Source organism: Papaver somniferum, chromosome 9, assembly GCF_003573695.1.
Source record: "Papaver somniferum cultivar HN1 chromosome 9, ASM357369v1, whole genome shotgun sequence".
NCBI lineage: Eukaryota > Viridiplantae > Streptophyta > Magnoliopsida > Ranunculales > Papaveraceae > Papaver > Papaver somniferum.
The window spans coordinates 46831345-46840191 of NC_039366.1; positions in this window are offsets into that span (position 1 = coordinate 46831345).

The window sequence follows — 8847 nt, forward strand, 5'->3', positions numbered from 1 at the left end:
AACGAAGGGTTAGAAATGACACCCACCGTCAAAATTGACGATGAGGCAATGCAAGACACAACTGCGCATATGTCAATACTCAGATCCTCGGAGCAATAGCTCCCTTCATGAGGCAGTAAGAAAAAGTAAGATATACCCTATAGAGATAACTTGTCCAAGTAAAGCAATCTTCGTGCTGAACGCGTAGGGTTACAGGAAAACTATTGCCCACGTAGGAACCTTCGCCACCACGGTACCTTCTGGCCAAAGGATACTTAGGTAGGACGATGAATGTTCCACCAAAGGTTAATCATACCTTAGTACCGAGCGATGGCTTGATTGTGCATCAAACTTGACATACTATGTCACGCACGTAAATATTGTGCAACAAAGCAAGCAAATATTTACGTACAATACGTAAATATTGTACGTATTTTATTTACGCAGGTACAACAACACGACGAAAATTTTAACCAACAATAAAGGTTCCAAAAGGTGTACTTTCATTGCAAAGGAGTGAAGTTAGAACAACGAAGGTACACCAGGAGACAACTGCATACCAGGCAAATAAAAAGACATCTTAGAGTCACCTTAACCGAAAGAAAAACTAAAAGGTTAATAATATACGCCTAATCAATAATCTCAAACTCAGCTAAAACTTAGCTGCATGCTAAGAGGGGTACCCTTTGGCCCCATTATATCTCGAACGAATGACGGCTATCCCAAAAGTTAGCAAAAATACCTAAGCAGCGAGCGAAGGCTCCGCTTTTAAAAGGGTAAAAACCACTACCCCAGTCTCAGAGTTCATTTAACGAAGGCGTGTACTTCATACATACATACATACATGCATACGTACGTACGTACATACATACATAGGTACGTACATGCATACATACACACACACATGTAAACATACATGCATACATATATACAAACATATGCATATTTTTGTGATAATATTAGCATCAGAATCTTATACTCTTAGGGTACCTCAGCAAATTACTTCGATACTTCTATACTTCGAGGGTACCTCAGCAAATTACTTCGATACTTCTATACCTCGAGGGTACCTCAGCAAATTACTTCGATACTTCTATACTTCGAGGGTACCTCAACAAATTACTTCGATACTTCTATACTTCGAGCATACCTCAGCAAATTACTTCGATACTTCTACTTCGTGGGTACCTCAGCAAATTACTTCGATACTTCTATACTTCGAGGGTACCTCAGCAAATTACTTCGATACTTCTATAATTCGAGGATACCTCAGCAAATTACTTCGATACTTCTATACTTCGTGGATACCTCAGAAAATTACTTCGATACTTCAATACTTCGGTACCTCAGTAAAATACTTTGATACTTCTCTACATCGACAAACTACTTCAATACTTCGAAGGTGTCTCAGCAAACCTATTCGATACTTTGATGATACTTCAGCGAAATAAACGAAGGAGGATCAAGATTTTTTCTTAAGGATCGTTCTTCGAACAACCCTCAAGAAAGGGGCAAACTTTAGATACCAAAAATCTACCATGCCACGTGGAACAATATGAAAGTTGGAGCAACTTATTATGTTACAAAAACGCACACTACATCTCTCCTTAGGATGCTAAGTTATGAAGTTATCTCTATCAACGTGTGGCGCAATGTTAAAGGTTGAAGTATCAAAGTACGCTACAACGGAGTACACCAAATCACTACCAAGATTGCTTAATTATTAAGCAATGGGTTGTAGTATAGGCACATGGGTGTTTATGTCTGTCAGAGGTAGTTGAGCAGTCTGCACAACTTTTAGTACAAAGGAGCAGTCGTCAACCACGTGGGCTCATAGTAAGTGGAATCCTCTGAGTTAAGAGAGGGAACGCGGCCAACGGAGGTACAACCTGTACGGAGGTTTCACAGTTCACGATGGCACGTGGGGGAAGTGATAGGTGTTGTAAAACATCTAATTTTATATCTATTGTTTATGCTTTCTTTGTCATTTCTCTTGTAAAATATGTATCTTATGTTTACTTTTGAGTGTTTAGGTACTTTGGAGTCATTTGGAGCCAAAGAAGGAGAAATCGTCCATTTGGAGCGAAAGCGCAAAAAGGCGGATTCACAGGCGTGTGATAGCTGGAGCCAGCCAAAGTTATGCATCAACGGAGATGAAGAATGAGATGTCAGTTCCCTGGAACTGACACTTCAATAGAACCAATTAAAGACTGGGTGGCCTTATCCTAACATGTAGGGTGCCAATATCAATTCCAATTCCTACACTAGCAACACTACCCCTTATCTATGTCAGTTGGGTAGCTATATCCATTTCATTTCCTATAGAGCCCTAAATTTCAGAGAGAATCAATTTTCTCTAATTCATTTCGGCAACTGATGTTTGTCTGAGGGTTAGAAATATTCAGAGATGAGAAATTATGAAGAACAGGTCGAGAAACTGAGAGACTCAGTGAGATGAGATGATGAAGAAGATTATAGTTGTTGTTGTTGATGTATTGTCAGTACAACTAGGGTATAAAATCAAAAGGGGATCTGAGATGTTCTTGGATTGCAGAGAGGAAATAATGATCTTGTTTAGACATGGGTTTGGAGGAATTCAAGGTGCAAATGTTGTTGTCATTGAGTATGGGTTGAATCGCTTAATTTCTTCTGCTAATGTTCGAGAAATTCAAGGGAGATTGAAATGGTTACTGTTCAGAGAGGAATTGAGGTGTTGCCTGAGATAGAGAAAGACTGGATCTGCTACTATTGATAGAGGCGGATATTTGAGAAATTGAGATGGGTTTTGCTGCTAATGGAAAATAAAAAGCTGGGTTTGTGCTTATATTCAAATCAGAGAAGAATCATTAGAGTTAGGGTTATGTGAAACTTAGACTGAGAATCAGCAAGGGAAGAGATGAAGCCACTAATGTCGACTTAAGAAAGTGGAGGTGGATATTCAAATAAAGAAGGTTCTGTTGGAGATGGAAGGAACTGAGCAGCAGTACATGGCAGGTGGTCTTGTAACTGACACAGATGATGGACGAATGTGTGAAGAAGAAAGAGTTGAAGCTGTTACTGGTGTTACTGATGCTGAGTAGTGAATGGTGCAATTACAGATAGTGGAAATTGCAGTTAAAGGTGGTTGTGATAACAATGATGCTGAGACAGTGGAGTTGCAGCTGAAGCTAAGGAAATAGTGATGGAATTGGAATTGGTTAGGTGCTGTGAGATACAAGGCAAAAGGAGTACAGGTTAGGTGGGCTTATATGAGTTGCAGATAAACGATTAAGTCCTTGAGGAGGAGGTTTCAGTTGAGTTTTGATAAGCTGCAGTTGAATCGAGATGAAGCTGATTTAAAAGGTTGAGCAAGACATGGAGAGAAGTATCAGATGAACTTGAGTTGTTGCCATGATTAGATGTATGTCTAGGATACAGGGCTGGAAGAGAAGGTGTTGAAGTGATGCAGTGAGACCTGTTGAGCTGAAATGAAAGTGGTCCTGAGATGGAAGCAGTGAGGTTGCGGTGGAGCCCCGGAGTTGGTGTTGCTGCCAGCTGAAACTGAGGCTGAGCTGAAGTCCTATAGCAGAAGAGTGCAACGGTGATATATGAACTGAAGGTGCAGTTCTGGCTGGCTGAGATGCAGTGAAGCACTATCATTACGCATCACAGGTTTGTCCTGTGCAAGATGGCTCAGGCTGTGCAACAGCTCTGGCCTAGAGATCTGACTCGGTCTTGACCCAGTTAACTCAGATCCTGACTCAGACGCCGTTAGTCAGCCATTAACTGTAACATCTGACCGTTATGTTTAACCGGTGACCGGGTGTACTTTGCCGGTAACCTGAGATACTTTACCGACAACATTCCGGCCAAATTCCGACCATTTTACCTGTTTTCCGGCGACCACTTTTGGGTTATATTTTCTACATGGGTGTTTTCACATATGGGCTTGGTGGACATCTTTGTATTGGGCTTTGGACTTTGAAGACTTGACCTAGTTTTGGAAAGCAAAGGAACTACAAAAGGAAAGATTTTTACAACTTTGGATCACGTATTTTTCTACTGGGAGCTTTGGAGGAGGGCGGCGATTCTACTAGGGTTTGCTTTCGTATATTTTTCATTTCTTTATTTTATGAAAATGATTATGATGAACTCCATTATTATGAGTAACTAAACACAATTACTGGTTATGGGATAACAGTTGATTTCTCAAGCATGATATTTAAATCAATGGATTAGTTTTGTCTCAACTTTATTGTTTATGATTCATTGTTAATATTATTGCATTATTTGAGTGCAAGTTTGATTGAGTCCGGAATCAATTAGATTGGTCTTCATATCTATTGCTAGATTAGGTTTTATTATACGAAAAAGTGATAAATTCCGGATTATAAGTAGCATAAATGTGAATAGTGCTTGTAGTGATATATTCTACTAGTCACAAATGAATAATAACCTTGGTTAAATTGAATTAGTGCTTTTACACGTTTGATTGCCTTGATTAGTCTTATTCCATAGAACTTAATGCTTTTAGGGAGTTAAACTTAATTGTGCTTTTAAACTTTAGGTTGCTTTCTAGGAAGAATTCACATATGCATCTTTTAATGTGGTTGTGATGAAATCAGGGAATTAGCGGGATATACTTGCGATCAAGGTATCCTAGGACTTTTAGTAAATGATAGATAAAAATACCAATTCTAGTCATTGATGAAAATACATGTTTGTGAATGATACTATCACGTGACCAATATCTTCTCCTTATTGACTATTCAAATTATTTTATTGCTTTCAATTACTTTTATTGGTTTGCTAAAACAAAAATCCCCCCTTGGTTACTAAGAAAATGAAATTTGCATAACAACAAAAGCCTCTCTGTGGGAACAAACTCTTTCTTACCACATACTTCATTTTAAATTTAGTTAAATGAGAAAGTGAATTATTTTTGACGCATACGACAACTATCAAATTTTGGCGCCGTTGCCGAGGAGGCATACGGCTTGTTATTAAGTTTTTAGTTTCTTATCATCATTTTTGCTTTTATCTTTGCTTTTTGTTTTCTTGTCTTGTTTCTCACTTGTTTGCGAGAATTGTTTTCAGGTACCTAATCTCTGGCTTCTAAAGATTGGAACTATCCAAGGTGCGGGATAGCTACTCGAAGAGGCACAATACTCCAACCAAGTCAAGACACAACGAAATAACAAGAGTTAGAAGTGGAAGAAGAGTTACAACTAGAAGAAGAACAAGAGGTTTCATTCGTAGAAGAACCACTAGTTGAAGAACAACCACTAGTTGGAGAAGAAGAAACAAAGGGTGATGCAAATCGTACACTCAAGGACTTGGCTTCTCATAGGCTTGATGCACAACGGTGGTGTGTTCAAACAAACTCAACCTTCGAGATCAAACCGGGGTTGATTAGAGAGTTGCCGAAGTTTCATGGAATGACGAATGAATATCCAAACAAGCATCTCATGGATTTCCACAACGTTATCATGGCTATGCTTCCACCGGAGACTAATGCGGATGGAGCAATGTTGAAAGCTTTTTCATTTTCTTTGGCGGACAATGCTAAGGAGTGGTTGTATTACTTGCCTTCCGGAAGTGTCACTACATGGAACGGGTTGAAGAAACTTTTCCTAGAGGGATATTTTCCTGCATCCAAAGCTACTCTAATTCGTAAGGAGATTTTTGGAATACAACAAAAGAACGGGGAGTCATTGTATGAATGTTGGGAACGATATAAGAGATTAGTGGCAAGCTTCCCCCACCACCAATTTAGTGACGTGATGATGATAAAATACTTCTACGAAGGTCTCCAACCAAGTGATAGATATCTTCTTGATGCAGCGGGTGGTGGTGCACTAGTGAACAAGATGGTGGCCCAAGCTACCGAGTTGATTGAAAGTATGGCTGCAAACTCGCAACAATTCTACACAAGAGGTGAATCATTGGTTAGGCGAGTGCATGAAGTTACGGATTCATCATCACACCGTGATCAAAGGATGGATAATATGGAGCAAATGATGGAAAATATGGTTGCAGTTATTTTACCTTCATATGGTGAAGAGTTGGAGCAAGCTAGTGCAGTTTTTCCAATCCAGCAAAGACGGTATGATCCCTATTCCAGCACTTACAATCCGGGATGGAGAGATCATCCCAACTTTAGCTATGCCAACAAGCAAGGAGCGGTCCAACAACCTACTTTCAACCGTTCGAGTGGATTTCAACCACAACAACAACAATTCCAACCGCAACAACAACAATTTCAGCAACCACAAACACAACAAGCAACTCAAAATCAAGGTTCTGATATCGATGCAAAGCTTCAAGCGTTTATGCAAGGCATTTCTACCATGTTTAAAGAAATTCAGCAAGAAACTAAGAGTGCTATCAAGGAGTTGCAGACAAAAATGGGCTCCATGGCGGTTGATATAAACAAATTGAAGGCACAAAATATTGGGAAACTCCCTTCTCAACCTATTAACCCAAAAGAGGGTATCAATGCTATTACGTTAAGGAGCGGTACACAAATTATGCAACCCGAAGTTACTGATTCGGCAAGGTGGAAACACCAAAGGAACCTGTTTTGGAGGAGAAGAGTGATGATTCTCCCAAAACTTCTGAGGTACCTATTCTTAACTCTAAAACTCCGGTTTCTACTTATGTTCCTCCTTTACCTTTCCCTCGCAGATTTACAAGTTCCAAGAAGGCGGAACTAGAAAAGGAGATTTTAGACGTTCTTAAAAAGATCCATGTGAACATACCACTCATTCATGCTATCAAGCAAATTCCCAAGTATGCGAAGGTGTTGAAGGACTTGTGTACTAATAAGCAAAGGCTCAAAGGTAATGAAGTGTTAAGTGTGGGGGAGAATGCTTCGGCAATATTACAACACAAACTCCCACTGAAATGTAAGGATCCCGATAGCTTTGACATTCCAGTCACAATTGGTAACACTACATTTTATAAAGCTATGTTGGATTTAGGTGCATCCGTTAATGTTATGCATGCATCAATGTATAATTCACTTGATCTTGGTCCTCTTAAAAAGTCTGGAATTGTGTTGCAATTAGCCGATCACTCTAATGTCTACCCAATGGGTATTGTTGAGGATGTTCTTGTGCAGGTTAATCAACTTGTATTTCTAGCTGACTTTTGTGTCTTAGAGATGAATGAAGGTTCACCGGACTCGTCTCTTCCATTGCTACTTGGGCGTCCCTTCATAAAAACGGTGAAAACCATTATTGATGTGGACAAGGGAACGCTAACTATGGAGTTTGATGGAGAAACAATACGTTTCAACATTTTCGAGACGATGAGATATCCTAGCGATGTCCACTCTTGTTTCTCCATTGATGTTATGGATACTTTGGCACAACAAGTGTTTGAATTGAATGGTGCTGATGCTTTGGAAACCGTTTTAACTACATCCATGGATAATGGTTTAGAGTGTGGTAATGAAGTCAAGGAAGCCCTTGGTGATCTTAATTCACTACAAGGATGCCCGGAAACTCATAATATCTCTTTTATTTCTTTACCATGCAGTGATGAAAAGCTTGTACCTTTCATTGTTAAATCTCCAAAGTTAGAATTGAAACCTCTTCCTGATCGCCTAAAGTAGTTGTACTTGGGTGACAAGGAAGATTTACTTGTGATTGTTTCTAACAAGCTTAGTGAATTACAGGAGAAAAAACTTCTCAGGGTGTTAAGGAAGTACAAGACGGCCATAGGATGGACAATTGCTGATATCAAGGGTATAAGCCATGCCGTTTGTATGCATAAGATTCATTTGGAGAACGATGCAAAGCCTACAAGGGAAGCGCAACGTCGTTTGAACCCTCCCATGATGGAAGTTGTGAAAAAGGAGATACTCAAGCTTTTGTACATGGGTGTTATCTACCCCATATTCGACAGCAAGTGGGTAAGCCCGGTACAAGTAATACCAAAGAAATCAGGTGTGACGGTGGTGGAGAATGATAAGAACGAACTTGTCCCAACTCGTGTGCAAACCGGTTGGAGGGTTTGTATTGATTACAGGAAATTTAATGCCACCACTAGGAAGGATCATTTTCCATTGCATTTTACTGATCAAATTCTTGAACGTTTAGATGGACACTCTTATTATTGCTTCCTTGATAGCTATTCAGGTTACAATCAGATTGTGATAGCTCCAGAGGATCGAGAGAAAATCACTTTCACTTGTCCTTTCGGTACTTTTGCTTATAGAAGGATGCCTTTTGGCTTGTGCAATGCTCCAGCTACCTTTCAAAGGTGTACGGTAAGTATTTTTTTAGAATATGTGAAAACATAATTGAAGTGTTCATGGACGACTTTAGTGTCTTTGGTGATTCATTTGACCTTTGCTTGAACAACTTATCACTAATCCTTGAACGATGTGTTGAAACAAACCTTGTGCTGAATTGGTAGAAGTACCATTTCATGGTAACTCATGGCATAGTTTTAAGCCATATAATATCTTCTAAAGGCTTGGAAGTAGATAAATCTAAAATAGACCTTATTCGTGCTTTAACCCCTCCCACTACGCTGAGGGAGATACGCTCTTTTCTTGGTCATGCAGGTTTTTATCGTAGATTTATCAAGGATTTTTCCAAGATAGCATCACCACTTTGCAACTTATTGCAAAAAGATGTGATTTTTAACTTTGATGAAAAGTGTGTGGCGGCATTCAATCGTTTGAAAGAACTTTTGATTTCAGCCCCTATCATTAAACCACCGGATTTGAGAAAGCCTTTTGAGCTCATGTGTGATGCAAGTGACTATGCGGTTGGTACGGTGCTTGGCCAACGTGTAGGGAAGATACCTCATGCTATTTATTATGCTTCTAGAATGTTAAATAAGGCCAAACAAAACTATACAACAACTGAAAAAGAG